We start from the raw sequence: 22,410 nt of genomic DNA on the forward strand, positions 1-22,410 counted from the left end.
CTTCAAGGCAAAATGTGCTAGATTACAGAAAAAGCATGCAACTACAGCAAGGTGGTGTTAAAATGTAATTGCCTTACATACCTCTCAACTTCTGTGAGTAAGAAATCTGGACAAAGCCATAAATAATGGGGTGCCAAATGTCCAAAAACAGGGATACTTTTTAAATATTGTTCTTACAAACTTAAAAGGTGGATAGAATGACAGGTTTTGCATTAGCATGAATTTTCAGAAGAGTATGAAGTCTGAAATTAAAATGTCTTTCATTATATTCTGACTTCAGTACTCAAGGATTTTCCAGGAAAAATGCAATTTTATGAGAAACAGACCAAAAATACAAGGCAAAAATCTGGACATTCTGTGAAAATTTGGACAGTTGAGAGGTATGCTTATATCACAAACCAAAATACACACACATTGAAGCATTCAAGAAATTTCAAACAAAATCAAACATGGAACTGAGGAACACAAAATACATTTTCAGCTATGAGTGATGGCCGAATTAATATATATAGTGCAGTCTGAAGTAGTGAATGCTGTGTACTGAATTTGTATATGTCCAAATAAGAAACCTGACATAAAATTCTTTGGTTTTCCATCAGGTGCCAACACTATTTATCTGAGATGGTGGATTCTGCCCTTGAATTTGACCGTATAATATGTACTTTGCTGACAGTTGATATATCCATGTCCCTATCATGAAATTATTTCCTGGCTTTCCTACCATTCTGAGTACTAAATTTGAGTTCCTCACCTCATGTTCTCTCCTATTAATACACACTTTTACTACTTTAATGGCGCTCCTTTTGTAAATGATAACTCTACTCATTTCTCCAAAATGGAATACATTCCTCAGATATTACAGTTCCCTTTATAACTTATCATACAATACATTTGTCAGTCGGCCACAGTAATCAAGCATCTCTAGACCATCAGTGATGCTTAATGTGTGGGCTTTTCACCAAGACAATGGGCAGTGCAGTACCCTTCATTGTTTTTGATTGCCTGACCATATCTGGCCCCTTGCTTACTCTTTGTTCCTACATTCTTTGGTACCCTGTAGGTATTAACTTCATAAACTAATCTGCTTTGTTGCACAAGACTGGCTCATTTTTTACATTTCTTCTTCCACCATCTCAGTCTGCTCTTAATGCTGTCCAGAGAATCAATTAAACCTGGCATAAAGTCACTTTTGAACAAATGCAGACATATATCCTGTTCTACATATATCCTCTCATCCACCAGACTTTCAGTACCTTACACCAGATGTTCAACCATTCACTGATTATTGAAGTGTAAAGCAATCCAATGTATACCACTTCTTCACTCTGAAGAAGTCTTATGAGCAGTTAAGACAAAAGCGCTCAGTTGAGTGGTGGTGTAAGTTCATCAGATTCCATTTTATTTATTTTTTGGTAAGAGCTGAGGATGCGTCCTCTAAGAGCACGAAGGTGGACCAGTAGAGTTCAGCAGGGAACTGTGCCAGGACTTCTGTTCTTCAGCATCTTCTTATCACATTTCCACTTATCAAATAAGGCAGTCCAGCAGGAGTTTACATTTGTCAATAGCTGGTGAACTAAATATGTTTCATACTGCTTGCCAAAAAGTGCAACATTGTATCTTTTGGTAAGCACCCTTTACCGACAGCTTATAGCACAGATGAAAAGCACTTCAAATGTCATGACAGACTTGAGCACTTGATTGTACAGCTCCTTTACAGTTGACAATCACATTGCAACAGTGGTTAGGAAATTATTTTACCTTGCACATTTTATAGCAAAAGTTAGTTCTTCCAAATTAAAAGAAGTCCTCACCTCCTTGTATCCTGCATTTATTAGATCTATCATTGAGTTCAATACCCCCTGTAGGAACCACCTTACTCAACATATCAAGTAACTGGAAAGACCCCAGAAGTTTGCAACTAAAAAGATCAGGGTCCTAAAATATATGGACTACAAAGAAAGACTGGAGGCTTTATCCCTGTAATCACTTTTATATAGATACCTTAGGGGAAACCTGTGTCTAGCTTAAAGGGCTATAAGAGACCCAGTAGTCCAAGAACTCTTATACCTCAGTAAATCAAACAGTCAACCTAACACTAGCACCAAAGATTTAAATCCACTACAACAACTAAACAAGACTGACAAATTCATCATGTAGTGCCTGTCGCTTCTCTGGAACAAACTTCCTCTCCAAGTTAAGTATGACTCAGTGTCTCAAAAATGAAGCACAAAAAATTCCAAAATCACAAACTGAGAAATACTTGCTGCTGGAAGCCAAGCAGTCCAAAACCAAGCTGTAGAAACTTCAAATGTTGTTTAAGAAGTGCAGTACAATCCAGTAAAAGTGTAAAACACAGGTTTAATCCAAGAAATGCAGTACAATCCAATAAGAGTATAAGTGCTTTCATTTTAAACCCTTTAAAACTTCATCAGATACTGGCAAAGCGGATATGATCTTGTGGCTCAGTTGCCTTGTAACTCTGATGATCCTATAATCAGAACAATTCCATTGCCAAATACAATTACCACTTAAGCCATGAGCTACAAAAGAATGATGGACAATTGTAGCATCTCCAAGGTGAAGTCACTGGGGGGACTGTTCTATAAATAGAGGGAATGTAGGAGACAATACATCCTTGTTGTTGGCATATCAAAATTATTTCTGTTACAAAATCTCTTTTGTGCTTTTTTCTGTTAACAGTCATAATAAGTAACGGTACCCTGAAATTCAGATTCAAATTTCTACATTCATACTTAACAATGTGCTGAAAATCTAAGTACAATACAATAAAATACAATAAACATCAAAATATATAACTATGCAGTTTATATTACATTCTGTCTAAACAGAATCACTGTTCTGTGTCCTTGATAGTGTTGTGATTGGTAGCTTTAAAATTCTGGTGCAGAAAAGTATATACTGTCCAGAGATAAAACACAGAATGCAAGCTACTTGATATTGCAATATTATTGACTCTAATCGGGGGTGGGTGGGGTAGAGGTCTGGTAGCAATTAAATTAATCAAGTTTCAGAGACAGTGTGATACCACATGTGTTAGGTTAAAGGCAACCTGCAATGGAAAACAGACCTGGTAACCCTTATACCAAAGTGTGGTCTCATGTATTTACAAATCATGCCAAGGTAGAATGAAAAGTTTGTAGCAGTTTGTATTACTGATTAAGTCAGTTTAGTGGCACACAGGAGTAAAGCTCTAAGTGGGACCCAAATAATTTGAATTGATGGGCTTGGGAGAGTGATGGTAACAGTAGTTGACACTTGCTTGACCCTCTTTGTGGGACGGTGGCTGTTTGGCTCACTATAATGCCAGCAGGGCTGGCATAATAGTTAAGGGGTCTACCTCACAGATATAAGGTACAGGGTTTGATCCTCACATTCTGAAAGAGAAATTGGCTAGGCTTAATGGGTTGAGGGTTGGTGTAATAGTTAAGGTATTAACCTTACAGACACAGGATGCAGGATTTGATTCTCACCTTTGAAAGAAACATGCTAGGCTGAAAATGCCCACAAAGGCAGCTACCCTAGTACTTACCTATGAACAGCTACTGCAGAAGAGATGCTTGGTATGCAGCACATGGACGGGGGATGGGTGTTTGGCACTGTCTCACATTGTAGCCTTCACTGCACATGAATTAGAGTATGCATGCTTAAAGTGAATGGCACAGAAGACCCTCATGTCTGTCAGTCAGCATGTCTGCTGCCTATGGGTGTGGTCAGGACCTGGTAGACAAACTTGAAGTTTGGCTGAGCAATGGCTCTTGAACACAAGAAACAGATTGGCCAATCAAAAAAACAGATGGACTGATGGTCAGCAACTACAGGGACAAAAAAGTCTTAGAGAAAAACATTTCATTATTGAAAAAATGTGTACTCAAAGTAGTTTGAGTAATTGTGTTGTACTCTGACTTTTCTGCTAGTAAAAAATGAACTGTCAGGATGCATGATACCTGATGAAGGGATTATTATGAAATAACTTTTAGACTGCCTAATTTACTTTGCTTGCCACTGTCAGGTTGCCATAACAACATAACATAACATAACATAACATAACGTGTCCTTCTGTTTTATTTGCAAAAGCTGAGGCTGTTTTTTTTTTCTTTTTCTTGTGTGTGTGTGCATGTGAGCATGTGTGGGGAGGAGAAGGCTCTACAACATCCTAAAGTTTTTCAACTGCATACAAAGGAAAAGTGAGAGCCAGCAGCAATTTCTGAGGTTTAGTGTTTAACAGAGAGTGATACAAACTAACACATTCATAACAGCATTCCATCCCTGATTAGTGTTATAGTAATGGTATGAAAGAATGGGGGGTGGTACACCTACGCAAGCAATAATGTTCGACGGGGTGTGTGTCAATGTGTAATTAATGCCCACCACGGGGTTATGAGGCTCGGGCCTCTACACCTCTGGAAGGGCATTAATTACACAATAACACACACTGTGGAAGGCATTATTGCACTTATAGAAAGGGCTCTCTGTAAAGGTATTGTATTTTACTGACTTATTTTTTTTTAAGCACTATATTATTTTTTTATATATTTTTGATATAAAATAGTTCCTCTGCCTAATGTTTTAAACTTGCTGTAGTATTTGTTAATAGGATTATAGGATCACAGGAAGTTAGGAGGCTATCGACCCAGAGGTCATTTTAAGCCTAGCAGTTTCATCCCAATGTAATACCAATGATACTTTAATCAATACCCAAAACTGTATTTAGAAATGACTGCCCATATCCAGGAGGATTGTGGGTGCTATTTTCAGTAAGAATTTACAGTGCCCCATCCACTCGTCGAGGTTCCTTTTGAACAGTGTCATAGAGGTATTATGCTTCACATGAATTGGCAGTCTATTCCAAAAAGGCAGTAGCTTCTTGGAGACAAATCTGTCCCTCCAACACATCCTATTCATGTTGCAGGGCATATTTAGGTCCCTGGAATGGGTGGCTCTACCCCCGTTTGATTTACAGATGTGCAGCAGATTCATTAGGTTTGGGTTGGAGATTTCTCTGTAAGCCAGGCATAAGTCTCCCTTAAGAAGTCTATATAATACTGAGTATAGTGACAGGGACTTTAGTTTGTCTCTGGCAGGCAAGTGCTGAGGTCTCTTGATCTTCTTTGTTAGAAACCTCTGAGGTCTCTCCAATTGCTACAGGTGCTTTGTACAGTACATGCCAAAAGAGGCGTTATATTCAGTTATAGGCCTGATTAGCGGCAAGTGTAGAGGGGTTATAACCTCCTTTTCCCTAGAGGTGATACTTTTGTTAATCACGTGTGCTACATAGAAAGCCTTCCTTAGTACAGTGGACACACGGTAGTCAAAGTTAAGGTTGCAGTCTACTTGGGATTCCAGATGCCTTACCACTCTGTATGTACATAGGGTATTGTTGCTAATTTGACAGTGTAAAGTGACATTGTTTTTACTGAAGGGAATGATGATGCATTCTTTCCATTTATTTTGAGACCATGATTAAGACATCAGTCATTGGTATGCATAAAACCCTCCTGAAGTATACTCATATAATTTGGAGATTCAATAATTGCACCCAGTTTGCAGTTGTCTGCAACCTTGGTCAGCCACAGCCCCTTAGTTTTGTCCTGAACTTCTGAGAAATATATACCAAACAGTAGGGGGCCCAGCACTGATTCTTGTGGTACCCCACTGGTGACAGGCCTGCTGGTTGATGTGGAGTCACCCACCAGGTTTAATAGGTAGGATCTTCCCTTGAGGAAGTCAAACTGGGTCTGATACACAGTTTGGAGGTGGCATATGTCTTTATTTATGAGGTCCATGATGATATTTTCCATGGCTTTACAGATAAGGCTGGTCAGACTTACGGGTCTATAACTCCCCGGCTCTGTTACTAAGCTACCTTTGTGGAGGGTAATAACTGTTGCTGTTCTCCATTCTGCAGGAACACAACCTGTGGTTAGGCTGTGATTGAATAGGGTACTTAATGGTGATGCTAGTTCATGTTTTAGTTTGTTTAGAAGACAGCTTGGGATGCCATCTGGCCCCATAGAGGCTGTGTGTTTTGCCTTAGACAAGGCTTTACTGATCTGCTCTTCAGATATGTAGAGTGGGAGGAAAGTTGGAGACAAGGTTTGTGGTAAGGATAAAGGAGTTAAATTTTCACCCAATCTGTCTACCAGCAGGTTTGCTATCTCTGCAGGAACAGTGTGTGTGATGCCATTAATCACTAGTTCGGCACATGCTTTGTACATAGCTGTAAAAGGCCTTATGGCTATCCTTAGCTATAATTGTTAAGTTTTTCTCAAAGCTACCCTTAGAGTATTTGACATGTTGTCTTATTTGCTTGTTGAGGCTGAGGAGGGTGCTTTTCCATTGCTGAGGCCTCGCCTTAGTTTTCCTAGACAGCAACTTTTTGCATACCTTTTTCAGCATACCTTTCAACTGTCCAGATTTCTGCAGAATGCCCAGATTTTTTGCTCATTATGTTTCATCATATCCTCATAAAATGTGTAGTTTTCTGTAAATTACTGGGGATTGAAGTCATTAAATAATGACAAACGTGATTTTCAGACTTTATATCCTTCAGATAATACATGTGAATGGAAACCCTGTTGTTCTACCAACTTTCTAATTTTTAAGAGCAATATTTAAAATCTGTCCTTATTTTGGTTGTTTGTCCCTCATTATTTGTGGCTCTGTATAGATTTTTTGTACTGAGACATTAAGAGGTATGGTTGAGAGGTACGCAAACCTCTTAACTGATGCTGCCAGGGATTGCTCTCACTCTTCACACACACACACACACACACACACACACACACACACACACACACACACACACACACACACACACACACACACACACACACACACACATACACACACACACACACACACACACACACACACACACACACACACACACACACACATACAGTCTGTTCTGCTTTCATGCATGCATTCACTCACGCACACAGAAACAAACACACACACACACTTTTTCACTTTTATTTATTTTACACTCACTAAACAGCAAAAGTGCTGCTTAGCAAGTATAGGATAATGGCTCGATCGATCTCTCACTGTGATATTCGCATACACTCACACACACAGATAAATGTACACACACATTTTCTTTATTTTATTTTTTTTCCTTATTATTTTACACTCACTAAACAGCAAAAGTGCTGCTTAGTGAGTGTAAAATAATGTCAGCTGCTAGTTTTTTTCAATCTGAGCTCCACGGCAGCTTGATATGCTGCCGTGAAGGGATCACTCATTTTTCAGCAGGCATTACTTGTACATTAATACCCTGCTGGAGAACGATTGTTCTCCAATCAGAGTGTATAGTGTGCCCATTCTCTAAAATAATAATAAATTACAAGAAGCAATCAAGAAATGCAGGTGAAATTTCAAATCTTAAGACAGTTTTGGTGAAACTCTGTATATGGGGACATTATACCCCATATTATACCTTGAAATCAGGTATGTATAGTAACAATACCGTCAGACACCTCTACTAAACCACAGTGTTATATAAACCTCATCTACAATGAAAAGGCCAATAAATAAACCAGCAGCAGCAGCAAACATTTACTTATAACCTTGCAGTAGTCTTCCTTTTTCTCAGTTTCCTGGCTTGCTTCTTTTGTGGTCCACCTACTATTTACCTTCATTCCACAGCTAAGATAGTTTAACTGATACCTGGTCTCATAATCACAGCACACATATTGCATAACGCCACAGTTAACCTGTTAATCTCCTGGTAGTAATGAAGCCCCTGATACATACTTATACAGTGCTGTGTGGTACTTCAGTATCTTATTGTTACAAGCAGCACACATTTCCTCTTCCTCAAGAGTGGCCTGAAATTAACCTCCTTCCTACCTCTGACTCTTAGGATACCTTTGAAAATGGAACTTGTCAGTCACGTTCAGCACTTGCCATACAAGCTCAGGGTCGTTGCTGACATTTGCTGAGCCTCTGTCTTTATGTTCTTACTTGTGGTTTGGTGATCTCAGGGTAGCGAACCTCAAGATACCTGTATCTATGTCCATGTGGTGTACGCTTCCAAATTACTCAACATGATCCCTGATAACAAACTTCTGATAAAGCGTCAGTTTTCAGCATAGTCAATAAAATGCATAACTATGAACTTATCAAAATCATTATTATCCCCATTGTCAATAAACAAGGAATATCTCCATGGCAGTGCCTTGGCACCTGGTCCATAGATTGGATTACTCCAGTGAACCTGACAGAAAGTGGATTTTACTAAGATGCATTGGAATGGTTACCATAAAATAGTGGTTCTCACTACTGGGTCTCTGCTGTAACAGAGGCCACAATATTCCCATCGTGAGCTGGATTACTCCAATAAATCTGAGTATAAGTGGATAGTATTAAGACACATGGAAATAGTTACAGCAAGATAATTTACAAGTCCATAGTTTTCTCTGTTGTAGTGCCATGGTGGTGCAGTGGTTAGCGTTGTCACCTCACAGCAAGAGGTTCTCCAGTTCAATTCTCGACTGGAGCTCCTTCTGTGCAGAGTCTGCAATTCCGCCCTGTAGTTGACTGAGTTTTAAAAGACATGCAGGTAGGTGTATGTGTGTGTATGTGTGCACCTTCTGTGAAGGTTGGGTGCTGGGCTGGCAACTTGACACCATAAAAACATCACTGCCTATCAATTTCCAGATCAGTGATCCGCTGTGGCGACCCCTAACCAGGAAAAGCTGAAAGACATTGCTTGCATTGCATAGTTTTCTCTGCTGTGATTCTGCTGTAACAAAGACCACAGTATTCCTATCATTAGTTAAATTACTCCTATTAATCTGACTAAAAGTGGACTCATTAAGATACTTTGGAGTAATTTACAGCAAATAAATGTACACTTCAGTTGTTTCCACAGAGCACAGCTCTGCAATGTCTCTGCTTTAAAAGATACCATAGTACCCAACAGGTTTAGTAAATTCCGGAGCTAGCATATCTCTTAATACAATGGCAGGGCATACCATTTTTAGGTACAAATTTGTCCAGCTTCCTATGTGTGCCACAGTTAAGGTGTGGCATTTAAGCAGGAGGGAGGCATAGTGTGCCACAGATAAGGTGTGGCATTTAAGCAGGAGGGAGGCATAGTAAAGGCTGAACTTCTGATACTGAAAGACTGTTCATATGTTCATAGGTTGGTACTAGGCTATCGGCCCTAGGGCCTATACAAGCCTAGTCATAACAATTCCCTGGATATTTCTTCCCACAATATTTACTTCTCTGGACCCCTGTATGTACAGACTGTTTATAGGCTCACAGTTAAGTACTAGGCCAACTGCTTTTATGGGCTATTTTAAGTCAACTAATTTTCCTAACACCAACCAACAAAAACCACAAGTGGAAAAGATCTTGATAAATAAACCAAAAATTTCTACTGAACACTCGAAGGATGACAACCAGTTCTTTAGCGTATACAGTCTTTAATCACCGATTTCATCCTCAAAGGGACTTCTTCAGAACAAAACAGTTTACATCTAGACTTCTTCCGAACAAAACAGTTTACATCTAAACAAATAGTTTATATACATCTTAAACTAATTATGCAATTATCAAAATTCTCACACTAATTAAAACCCCAAAATTACAAAAGTTATGATGGAACAATAACTTAAAATTATTTTAAAACTTTCAACCTTCTGTCTTTTAAAAAACATTTAATGTTGCTACACCCATTCAAGCCAGGAAATAAATCAGCTCCTAGTTTTAACTGCCAAAGAGTTTCCCTTTTTTCCACTCAATTCCTCAGAGGTGAGAATCGAACCTTGTACTCTGTGTCTTTGAGATAAACACCATACACATTATACCATCCCCAACACAAAAGTAGAGGGTGCTTTATCCGAACCCTGGCTCGCTTGTGTTCTGACCACGATCTCACAGCAGTTTTACCTGGTACCACAGAGAAAGATATCTATGTGCTATCTACAATGCCTTGGCTTGCATGCAGTGCTCTCTATGTTGTATGCACAAAGTCTGTACCATTCACTGCACACATTTGCAAACTCTTACTATATTTTCAGTTCATTATGCTCTGTCCTATAGTGCCTACATAAAATAAAAGTAGATCACAATGCCCAAAAATGGTCCCAAGGCAAAGTTCAGGGCATTCCACAAGTATGCAGGCCAGATAGATGTAAATGACAACTTTCATATATGTGAAAGCTCCAGCAGTGCCTAGGGCCTGTAAAACAGGAAATCTACTGCAGCCAGTCAGGACGCAAGCTAGAAAGCAACGAGAAGGAAGCGAGGATGTCTTCTGACCAAGTCAACTGCCAGACTATGGTCCACCTATGCTTTCCTTCCTCCCACCAAGAACCAATCAACACTACAGATTACTCTAACAAAGTATGCAGATTCATTATGTTGCGACCAAAGAGGAGACAATAACAATGTAGCAGTGGAGAATGTACATCAGCTACCTATTCAAAAAACAATTACTATACCTGTGTTCTCTACAATCCATTGATCTCTCTTTAACTTCTTCCCCTATACCTGTGTCCTCTACAATCCATTGAGCTCTCTATAACTTCTTCCCCTATACCTGTGTTCTCTACAATCCATTCACCTTCCCTGCCTTTAAACATAGACTGTTCTTCCCTAGCTTGTCTTCCTCTCTTCAATAAATGCCTAATAACAGCAGTTTACTAGTTAAACCTTAGAAAAGGAAGAAATCAAAACTGAACGTGGAAGGATGGAATAATATTACTGTAAGAAAAAAGAATAGAAATACAGATGTTGACTACATGGCTCAAGCTGTGGATTTACAATGCCATCTGGATGAGAATTTCATACATAGTGAAAACAGTGGGATTAATAAGGCTAATGGTGATGAAGATCTATCCTTCGTAACAATTGATAGAGCAGATATTATTTTATTAGAAGCTGAAGATTCTTCAGAGCTGGCCAGCAAAGATATTCTTGTAATTGAAGATTCAATTATTAGAGGAACTGATATTTATAGTTGCAGAGATGATAATGAACATTGAATAGTATTATGCTTGCCAGGAGCAAGAATAGAAGTTGTGAGACAAGCCTTGGAACGCCTTAATGTAAGGAATTATGGATCTATATTTATTCATGTTGGTAAAAATGATGTCACCCACAAGGATTCTCTGACTGTTAGTAGGGAACTGACAGACCTCTTAGATAGCTTGTTCTGGTGTTAGGATGTATTTTTCACAAATCACCTATAGAAAGGATAGTCAGGTCACTGTGAATGAAACAATTTTTTGGGTAAATACCTACATGGAAAAATGTCCTGTTTTAAAAAAAAATGGAAATGTGTAGAGCATCCAAGCCTTGTTTTGGGTACATGTGATCAGGCAGGATGGTGTACATTTGTCAAGATCAGTGCACTTTATAAGCACTTACACGAGTGCATGGATTGTGCAATCCCTAACAGAACCAAGATGCTATCCTCCAAAAAAAAGGAAGCCAATCTGGTGGTCCCCTGCCATAAACAAACTCTACAACAGAAGAAAGAAACTGTTGCAAAAAAGAGTAAAATCCCATGATTGCAGGAACTCCCTGGTCAGTCTCAGTAAAAAGCTAAGATTCCTCATAAAATCCTCCAAAGTTAGTTACAAAAACAAAATCACCACTGATTCTAAAGACAACTACAAAGCATTCTATAGCTATGTCAAGAATCTCAATGGCAACACTCAGATCTGCTTTGAGTTACAGCACAATGGCACTAAATATACAGAACCAACTGATATTGCCAAAATCCTGGCAGATAGGTTCACTGCTAACTTTACCCCCCTCTCACCCCCTAAATGGCCCATCTCTATACCGGAAGAATGCAAAGTTCCTATAATCACGGCTGTACAGGTAAAAACCACACTCTACAAAGCCAAGAACACAGCATCTATGGGACCTGACAACATCCCAGGCTGCGTGCTACATGAACTACAGAATGAACTGTCACCCCACCTAAGCACAATGTTCAATCATAGTCTCACCTTAGGCTTTGCACCCACTGAATGGTGCACAGCGACGATTATCCCACTCCACAAAGGGGGAGCTACCACGGACCCTGGGAACTACTGCCCCATTAGCCTGATGAGCCTGGTCTGCAAGGCTATGGAATGTATCATCATGGAACTTGTAAACAATGACATTGGTAATCTCCAAACTCTGGACCCCACCCAGTTCGGGTTTGTAAAAGGCAGATCATGTTTCCTAAACATGATACACTTCTTTGAAGTGGTCAACAAAGCCATAGATGAGGGTGAGGTAGTTCACACAGCCTATCTAGATCTCGCCAAGGCTTTTGACACCATCCCCCACTCTGGAATTATAAATAAACTAAACTAGGTATAAATCCCTATGTCACAAGACGAGTTGCCAACTGGCTCACTGACAGAACCCACACTGTGAAAGTAGCAGACTCCAAATCCGACTTCAGACCAATGACAAGTGGAGTTCCACTGGGTTCAGTCCTCGGTCCTCTCCTGTTTGGTATCTACTTCTCAGAAGTACAGGCTAACAGAGAAGGTCTTTGGCTAATGAAGTTCGCAGATGACTGCAAACTAGGAGCCATAATGGAAACTCCTAATGATGTGGACATCCTACAAAAGGGCCTCACTGAGACAGATGCCTGGTGTCAAAGCCATGGCCTCAAGCTCAATGCCAAAAAGTGCATTGTCATCCCTTTTGGTAAAAACTCTGTACCCATGAACTACCACATAGGCAGTAGTCTGCTTAACACTGAAAGTGTGATAAGAGACCTTGGGACACAGGTGGACAGTAGTCTCTCCTTTGATAATCACATTGCCACAGTAGTCAGGAAACCCTTCTACATGGCACACCTCATCACAAAAGGTTTCTCATCCAGGAAAAAAGAGGTCATTGTTCCCATCTACTCGTCACTCAGACCCATTATAGAGTACAATGCCCCTTTTGGTATGTACCACACAAGACATCTACAACAACTAGAAAGGGCACAGAAATATCTCACAAAGAGGATTACCAGCCTCAAACAGATGCCCTACACAGACCATCTTAAAAATCTCCAGGTTTACTCTGTCGCATATCGCCTACTCAGAGGCAATCTCTGCCTAACATACAAAGCTATGTCAAACCCAGAGCTGTTGGACATGCTCCACTTAAAGAAATCCCAGTCCCTCTGAGCTACACGCTCTAGGGACATAAACATTGTCACCACAATAAACAGACCATGCTGGAGGGATAGATTCCTGTCCCAGAGACTTTCCATACTCTGGAACAAACTACCTATCTATATCAAACAAAGCTCCTCATTAGCACTCTTCAAGAAAAATCTTGATGATTGGATGGGAGATAGGAAATTCACCCCGGGGATCACTTCTGTGGCTTTGTTCGACAGGGGCACAGGAAAATAATTTTAGCTGGGTGGCGAAAGCCAGGGTACCTTTTTGGCTAGGCTTATATAGGCCCTAGGGCTAATAGCCTAGTACCTATCTATGAACCTATAAGCAAATTTTTGCAGCATATATTTTGTAGTATTTGACAAACACTAGGCAGGATTTTTGTCTGGTTGAAAATTTAACAGTTCACAGATAACAAAATGTGATGCATCTCTGATGGTTGTTAATGCTAGGAGCATTAATAATAAAGTTTTTTATTGAAAATTTTGCTACATTCCAACAAGATTGATGTTGTTATTGTTTGTGAAACATGGTTAAAGAACAATGACTGGAAACTAGTTCTGTCACAGTATAAATGTTTTTACTGTAACAGACATTCTAACAAAAAATCAGGTGGAGGTGTTATGATAGGGATTAAAGATAATTATGAGACCTGTGATCATTACATGTTCTGTGATAACACCAATACTATATACTGTGTAACTGTGGCAATAAAGACAACTCTGGAACATATAACAGTTGTTGGAGTGCATAGACCGCCAAAGTCAACTGCAGATGACCTAGAGGTATTCATACATTTCTTGCATGAAACATAGGAGGGAAGAATAATATTAGCTGGGGACTTAAATTTACCAGAAACAGATTGCAATAATATTGATTCAAAATGTTACTAAGGAAGTTATTCACAGCATACATTCAGGAACAACAATTGCTTCATAATGTAAAAAAAAAACTACCAGGGGACAGAACATACTAGACATTGTTTGTGTTCCCAAAGAAATTACTGTAACTTCAAGTCAAGTTTTACCACCATTGATGTGCAGTGATCCTGGAGTTTTAAAGGTTAATTTGTTGCTAGATAATTCTGCCAAATTGAAATCTAAGCCAATCCACAGAAGGCTAATTACAGACTATATGGAAGCATACCTCCCAACCGTACTGAATTACTCGTTTCTTAGCGAGTTTTGGGGTCCAAATAATGGGGTGCCACAATTCCTGAGTGGTACCCCTTAATTTATGAATTCCCGGCACTTTTATTTTTAAAATTTATTTCCTGTTTTTTTGAGCTGATGTCCTCTCATGCGTGATGACGTCAGCTCTGTGAAACGACCTGCCAGCCTGTCGGAATTGAGCAACATGCATTTCCAGCTGCTCAAATCCTTAACCCTGATGCCATTTTCATGTGCTGTTGCTGAACTGGAGTCTGGAATCTTTATTGAGCTTCCTGGAAAGGAAGGGTGTATGTGTCTGCTCAAATCCTTAACCACGATGCGAGACATGCCAAGCCGTTTTCATGTGCTGCTGCTGCTGGCTGGATATTTATTGAGCTGGAGAAGAGGGATATTTACTGAGCTGCCTGGAAAGGTAGGAAGAGGGTGTATGTATAACCACAATGCGAGGCTGGATAGAATAAGCTGTTTTTGCTGCTGAACTGGATATTTATTGAGCTACCTGGAGAGTGTGTCTTTATTGAGCTACCTGGAGAGTGTGTCTTTATTGAGCTACCTGGAGAGTGTGTCTGGATTGAGCTACCTGGAGAGAGAGAGGTGTGTGTGTGTGTGTGTGGGTGTGTGTGTGTGTGTGTGTGTGTGTGTGTGTGTGTGTGCGTGCGTGTGCGTGTGTGCGTGTGTGCGTGTGTGTGTGTGTGTGTGTGTGTGTGTGTGTGTGTGTGTGTGTGTGTGTAAAATGTCCTGGTGGCTAGAGGAGGTACTCAGGCTCAAACCTTGAATCTTGGGTACAAGTAACAAGAGCCTAAAGTCCCTACCAACCACCCCTTCAGAAAACCTTCCAGATTTATGCCTCAGTTTTTTGTTCTATTCCTCATAAAATCTGTGGTTTTCTGGATTTCAGTGAAGGATTGAATTCATTAACTAATGACAAGCATTTGAATTTCAGACTTCATATTCTTCAGAAAACAAATGGTAACACAAAACCTTTTATTCTAGCAATTTTCTAAGTTTATAAGATCAGTATTTGACATTTGTCCCTGTTTTGGGGGCTGTATTCCCCCATTATTGGCTTTACGCGGTTTTTTGTGCCAACAAAAAAGTTCAGTTACAGGCTTGCTGTTCTTGAACTGTTTGTAAGTTTCTGTGAGGCCATTTTTTGTTTGGGCTAAAGGAAAGTCTCTCTGTTGATCAGTGGCAGTGAAAAACATTGAGCAGCCTGCCTGCCCCTGTGGGAGTGGTTACTGACTTGAAACTGTAGTTTTATTGGCCATTTTGGGTCAATTCCAAAACTCCTTCATCTTCCTCTCTTAAAACCTGGTTGCCTCGTGGTTTTGGCGTCTTTTCAGGCTTGTTGGCTGTTGGTGAAGCACCCACCAAGAGGAGAAAACGCTGAGAGAAGAAAGGAGCCACTTTTGAGACTTTAAGTATTTTGCCTCTGTTTATTTGCTAAGTTTTTCTGCATAGCCGCCTATTTTGAGCATTTTCTGGCTTGTTAAATTTGATTTCTGCATTAGTAACTGTATTTAGAGCACAACCTAGAGCTGTTTACTGAATTTCCTGTTTGCACTTATTTTTAAAATCGTTTTTTTCTCAAAACTTGCATTTTATCTGTCTTTGGCCTAGCACTCTTGTGTGGGGTCATTTACTGCACTGTTATAACTTGTTGATACTTGTTAACCTCTGCTATCTCTGAAAAAACAAAAAAATAAAAAATCTTGCTTTTTTCCCACTTTTCTGAGATTTAAAAAAGTTCAGTAACAGGCTTGCTGTTCTTGAACTGTTTGTAAGTTTCTGTGAGGCCATTTTTTGCTTGGGCTAAAGGAAAGTCTCTCTGTTGATCAGTGGCAGTGAAAAACATTGAGCAGCCTGCCTGCCCCTGTGGGAGTGGTTACTGACTTGAAACTGTAGTTTTATTGGCCATTTTGGGTCAATTCCAAAACTCCTTCATCTTCCTCTCTTAAAACCCTCTTTTGCGTGGTTTTGCGTGTTTTTGAGCATAGTGCAACAACGGGCAGCGTCGCCTAATTGGGTTTAAACTATTCCTGGCTCCACAAAGTCTGCTCTTCACTTTTTCCCTTAGAACTACTGCTCTATCTCTCAATTTAAACACCATATTCTCATTCTAAGGCCCTTCACTGGTCCAATTAAGTAATCCTACAAGTTAGCACTATTAAACCATAAGCACTACTTACTCTTATACTCTCTACGATTACCCTGTCCTCTATTGGTCCGTCTTAAATTCAGTTTCCCTGTTACTCTAGCATGTCCAAAGGTCAGTCAATGGTTTCCTCTCCAGTCCAGCTGGTGAATCTGGGAATTTTGAGGCAATGTTAAAACAGTACTTATATCTGTTGCCAAAGATTCACAAACATGCCACTAAGCCACCTGGGCGACCAATAGTCTCTGGACATGGGTCCCTTACGGAACCACTATCGGAATATCTGACTCTATATTTAAAACCGTTATTGAGTCAAATTAGAGCCAGGATTCAGGACACCACCCAATTTTTGGATATTATCAACAACTCCCAACTTCAATCTCATTGGTTATTATGTACCCTGGACATTACCTCTCTTTATACCAACATTCCCCATTGGGCGGGCTTACAAGCGTTGGATTATTGGTTGGCTAGATCAGGTTTATATCCATCTGGATTTAACACCTTTCTTGTATGCCTTACAGAATATGTGCTGTCTAGCAATGTTTTCTATTTTCAGAATCTTTGTTATTGGCAGAAGCAGGGTACTGCTATGGGTGCATCTTTTGCACCCATATATGCAGATCTGTTTATGGCATACATTGAAGAGATCATAATTTATGATGCTACACATAATATATATATGTGTGAGATGGATATTTGGCGTCGGTATTTGGATGACTGTTGGTTGGTGTGGAAAGCTGATGAACAATATCTCATGGAATTTCTTGAATACCTGAATAACAACATATGGGGGATTGAATTTAAATTGACTTATCATAAATCAAGGATAGTATTTCTCGATGTAGAAATTACTAGGAACCAGGATCATACTTTATCCTCCAGGATGTTTAGGAAATTCCCTGAATTCAATTCAATATTACATGCTACCAGCTTCCACCCACAACATGTCATCCATAATATACCGAAATCTCAGTTTCTTAGAGCCAGGAGAATCTGTTCTAGCCACCAATCCTTCACTGATGCCCAAGATGATCTGACTTGTAGATTCATTAAGAGGGGTTATCGTCCAGGTTCGATACATGTTGCCAAAAGATTTGTGTCCAGCCTAAACAGGGAAGATCTATTAATATATAAAGATAAGAACAATTGTCAGCAGTTACAACCCTTACGTTTGGTAACCACATACGGACGTAATACACAAGGCTTTAAAAACATCATACAGAGACATTGGAACATTCTTAAAGCTGATTCAAAACTTTGTTCTATGTTGCCGGATCATTGCTCTTTCTCATTTAAAAGGGGACAAACCATTGGTTCAAAATTGAGTCATTACAAGAGAGTGGGCGCAGATTTTTCTGAACCAACTCAGCGGTCTATTCTAGGGAAACCCATTGTTGGATGTATTCCCTGTGGGCATTGTTCATTCTGTATTCGTGTTTCACGCACTCATGAATTTACCAGCAAAAATACCTCACAAGTCTTTGATATAAAGTTTTGGGCTAACTGCAACACTGAGTGGGTCATCTATTTGGTGACCTGCATTTGTTCTGCTTTCTATGTTGGAAAGACTTCTCGAGCTTTCCGTTTCAGAATTTGTGAGCATTTGAGTGACATTAAAAAGAAACGTACCAGCAATGCCTTATATAAACATTGTTTGCAACATGTATCTGCTTCATACAAATTTGTGGTCATTGATTGTATTAGAGGGAAATGTAATGATAAACAGTTTTGGCAGGAATTACTTAGCTCCAAGGAGAAAAAATGGATTATTAAACTTGGAGCTTTGTTTGCACCTGGTCTTAATGACCAATTGTGAATTCTGTGTCTGGATTGGACCATGGGTTGGACCAATCCATATATATATGTGTGTACTGTGATACTCTGTTTTTCCATTTTTTATTTCACTGAAGAAGGCTCAGAGGAGCCGAAACCGGTTTGAACCTAATATTATTGGAATTTATTGCTTTTTTGTTTAAAAGCTTTTTCTGCTATTGATATTTATTATAGCAGCATTTCAGTAGGGGAGATTTTCTTCCCTCTGGTCAATAAATACTTTTTTGATATGGTTATTACCAACACTTGCTGGCTTTTTTGTTGACTGTTGCTTATCCATTTTTGCCGTGCAAGGGTTCCACGGGCACCTGCTGCTTTGTTGAATGTTACAACTGTCTCATGTACATGGACAACCCTCTCCTCCTCCAAACAGGTTAAAATATATGTGAGAGATGCAACTATTTAGCCAAACTGGAGGCTGAGCTCTCTCATCTCAAAACTGGTGTAACCAGTCAGGAGGAGAAGGTAACCTCACACAACACAATTCCAGTATCACATAGTCCCACCACATCAGCGAACCAAACACATAAATACACAAAAACATACTCGGAGGCTCTAAATAAAAATCTACCTAAGCAACAGAGACCTCCAAAGCAGACATCCAAGCAAGCGCTATCTCAAAACAAAACACACACAACACATAACCCACAAAGTCAGTGTGCCAAGCAGCCACAGCCCTTAAGGCTGAATAACACACCTGATACTCTTGTTATAGGTGACTCTATTGTCAGACACACTGACGTCCCGCTCACCAGGCTGAATAAAGAGAAGGTCACGGTGAGCTGCATGTCGGGTGCTAGGATCTGACACATAACGCAAGCACTCAGGTCACTCCAAAGCAAATACAAATATGATTCAGTCATTGTACATGCTGGTGTGAATGACCTGAGACATACCTCCCTGGACAACATGAAAAGAGACATAGAGGAGCTCTCTGATCATGCAGCCCAGGCTGGTATGACCCTGACCTTGAGCAGCATCTTACCCTCACCTAGAATGATGCCACAGTACAAAGACAAAATGATCGATTTTAACAATTGGCTAAAATTTTGGTGTCATTCAAAGGGGATCCAGTGTCTGTCAGCCTGGGATGACATGCTCGACAAGCCACGTTGCTTCGCTAGGGACGGCTTGCACCTGTCATCACTGGGCTTTCGGATATTGGCAAAGGCTCTTGCCACCCCCATAGTGCCTTTTTTAGGCAAGGCTCAAAAGTCAAACCCACCCCATAGACAGCACAAGGAACAAGAAACTAAGGGTAATGCTGCTAAATGCCAGAAGTCTTAACCTCAAGATGCACGCACTCAAAGCTCTCCTCAGTATGGAGAACATTGATATCTGTGCAGTGACAGAAACCTGGTTCAAGGCTCCAGAGAGCACCCCAGCACTACCAGGCTATACCTCGTATCATGCTTTTCGCCCCAAAACCCGGACCGAACCACAAAAGGAGGGGAGTTTCCATATTTATCAAGGATATCCACACCTCCAGGTTAGTGGCATTGCACGGTATCGGAGACCATCCATGTGCAACTAACAGTGGGCAAGACTGCTTTTCAGTTTATAGCATCCTACAGACCACCCTCTCAAAGTCAGGAATCCCATTCGGCTTTCCTGAAAACATTGGAGAACATGAAGATCTCTCCGAACACCATTATATTGGGCGACTTCAACTACCCAAACATTGACTGGGAGCACTACTCAAGCCCCAGCACCTTAGCCCAAAGATTCCTGGAAATTATAAACTCAAATGCTATGGAACAACTAGTCACCACTCCCACAAGAGGGGACAACATACTAGACCTGATCATTACCAACATGGGGACTCTATGCTCCACACCAGAAGTATATCCCTCATTGGTAAGATCAGACCATAAATTAATTTCACTGGATGTCCACATCCCGACCCCACCCCAGCCCAGAAAACCACAGTGAAAAACTTCTCAAAAGCGAACTTCTCACTTCTCAAAACCGAAGTGGAATCCTTCAAGGCCCCAGGGCCAGTGGAAACTACAGCCCAAACTGCAGAATCCTATATAAATGTATTCTACGGACATCTCCAGGAATGCATGGATCATGCTATCCCAAACAAAACCAAGACCCAATCATCCAAAGGCAGGCGTCCAGTCTGGTGGACCCCTGCCATAAATAAACTGTACAACAGAAGGAGGAAGCTACTACATGATAGAGCAAAATCCCTAATAGGGAAGGCATCTCTGATCAGTACTAGCAAAAAATTACGATCCCTCATAAAATCCTCCAAGGCCAGCTTCCAGAGAAAAATTGCACAGGACACTAAAGACAATCATAAGGCTTTTTTCAGTTATGTTAGAAACCTGGGATGCAACTCCCAGACTTGTTCTGAGTTGATTCTAAACAACAAAAAATACACTGAACCCACAGACATCGCCAATATCCTGGCAGACAGGTTCAGTGCAAACTTCTCCCCCCCTCCCCCCCAAAAGAGCAAGTATCTATCCTGGCAGAGGGCTGCCTCTCAAACATCTCAGATGCTCAGGTGAAGGCTGCCCTCTCCAAAGCAAAAAACACTGCTTCCATGGGACCAGATGGCGTCCCAGGTTGTGTCCTACATGAACTACAAGAGGAACTAATCCCTCAGATAAAACAGCTATACAGTCTCAGCCTCATTACAGGATATGCTCCCACAGAATGGTGTACAGCAACAGTGGTCCCACTCCACAAAGGTGGAGCCTCTACGGACCCTGGAAACTATCGCCCCATAAGCCTGACTAGCTTAGTCTGCAAGGCTATGGAGAGGATCATCATGGAGCTCATAAACAAAGACATTGGGGACCTACAGACACTAGATCCTACCCAGTTCGGCTTTGTCAAGGGCAGATCCTGCCTTTTGAACCTGGTTGACTTCTTTGAAACAGTCACCAAAGCCATAGATGAAGGGAAGGTAGTCCACACAGCCTATCTGGACCTTGCAAAGGCATTTGACACAATACCCCACTCGGGCATCATAGATAAGCTATCCAGCTTAAATATAAACCCCTATGTCACAAGATGGGTCGCAAACTGGCTCAAAGACAGAACCCACAGAGTGAGAGTTGCTGGAGCCATGTCAGACTCGAAACCGGTCACAAGTGGCGTTCCACAGGGTTCTGTCCTGGGACCACTCTTGTTCGGTATATACTTTTCCAAGGTACAGGCAAACGTGGGAGGACTATGGCTCACCAAGTTCGCAGATGACTGCAAACTGGGCGCCATAATCAACTCTCCAGCTGACACAAACATCCTTCAAAAAGGTCTCACAGAGACAGATAACTGGTGCCAGCGCCATGGTTTAAAGCTAAATGCCAAAAAATGTATAGTCATACCCTTTGGCAAAAACAATGTGCCCACAAATTACCACATAGGCAGAAACCCATTAAGTACAGAGAAAGTTATTAGGGACCTGGGGACCCAAGTTGATAGCAATCTCTCCTTTGAAAACCACATTGCCAAAGTGGTTAGAAAGACCTTCTACATAGCCTACCTCATCACGAAGGGTTTCACATCTAGATCAACAGAGGTAATCGTGCCCCTTTATTCATCCCTCATCAGGCCCATCATAGAATACAATGCCCCTTTTGGGATGTACCTTACCCGACACCTGCAGCAATTAGAAAGACCCCAAAAGTATCTCACCAAGAGGATCAAGGGTCTCAAACAGATGCCATATGCTGCTCGGTTAAAAACTCCAGCTCTACTCAGTTGCATACCGCCTACTTGAGGCGATCTATGCCTGACATACAAAGCTATGTCAAATCCAGAATTAATGGACATGCTCCACCTCAGTAAATCTAAATCCCTTAGAGCCACACGCTCGAGGGACTTGAACCTCAGCACAGAAATAAATAGAACTTGCTGGAGGGACAGGTTCATAACCCAGAGGCTCCCTTCGCTCTGGAATAGAATTCCAGTTCATGTGAGGCAGAGCACCTCACTGAATCTCTTCAAGAAGAATCTCGATAAGTGGATGGGGGATCGTAGGTTTGTCCCAGGGATTACTCCCGTGTCACTATTAGACAGAGGCACAGTAAACTAAACCTTAAAAAGGGCACAGTATACTCAAATCAAGGGG

Source organism: Protopterus annectens, chromosome 2.part1 (assembly GCF_019279795.1).
Source record: "Protopterus annectens isolate FY-2018-M chromosome 2.part1, PAN1.0, whole genome shotgun sequence".
Classification (NCBI taxonomy): Eukaryota; Metazoa; Chordata; order Ceratodontiformes; family Protopteridae; genus Protopterus; species Protopterus annectens.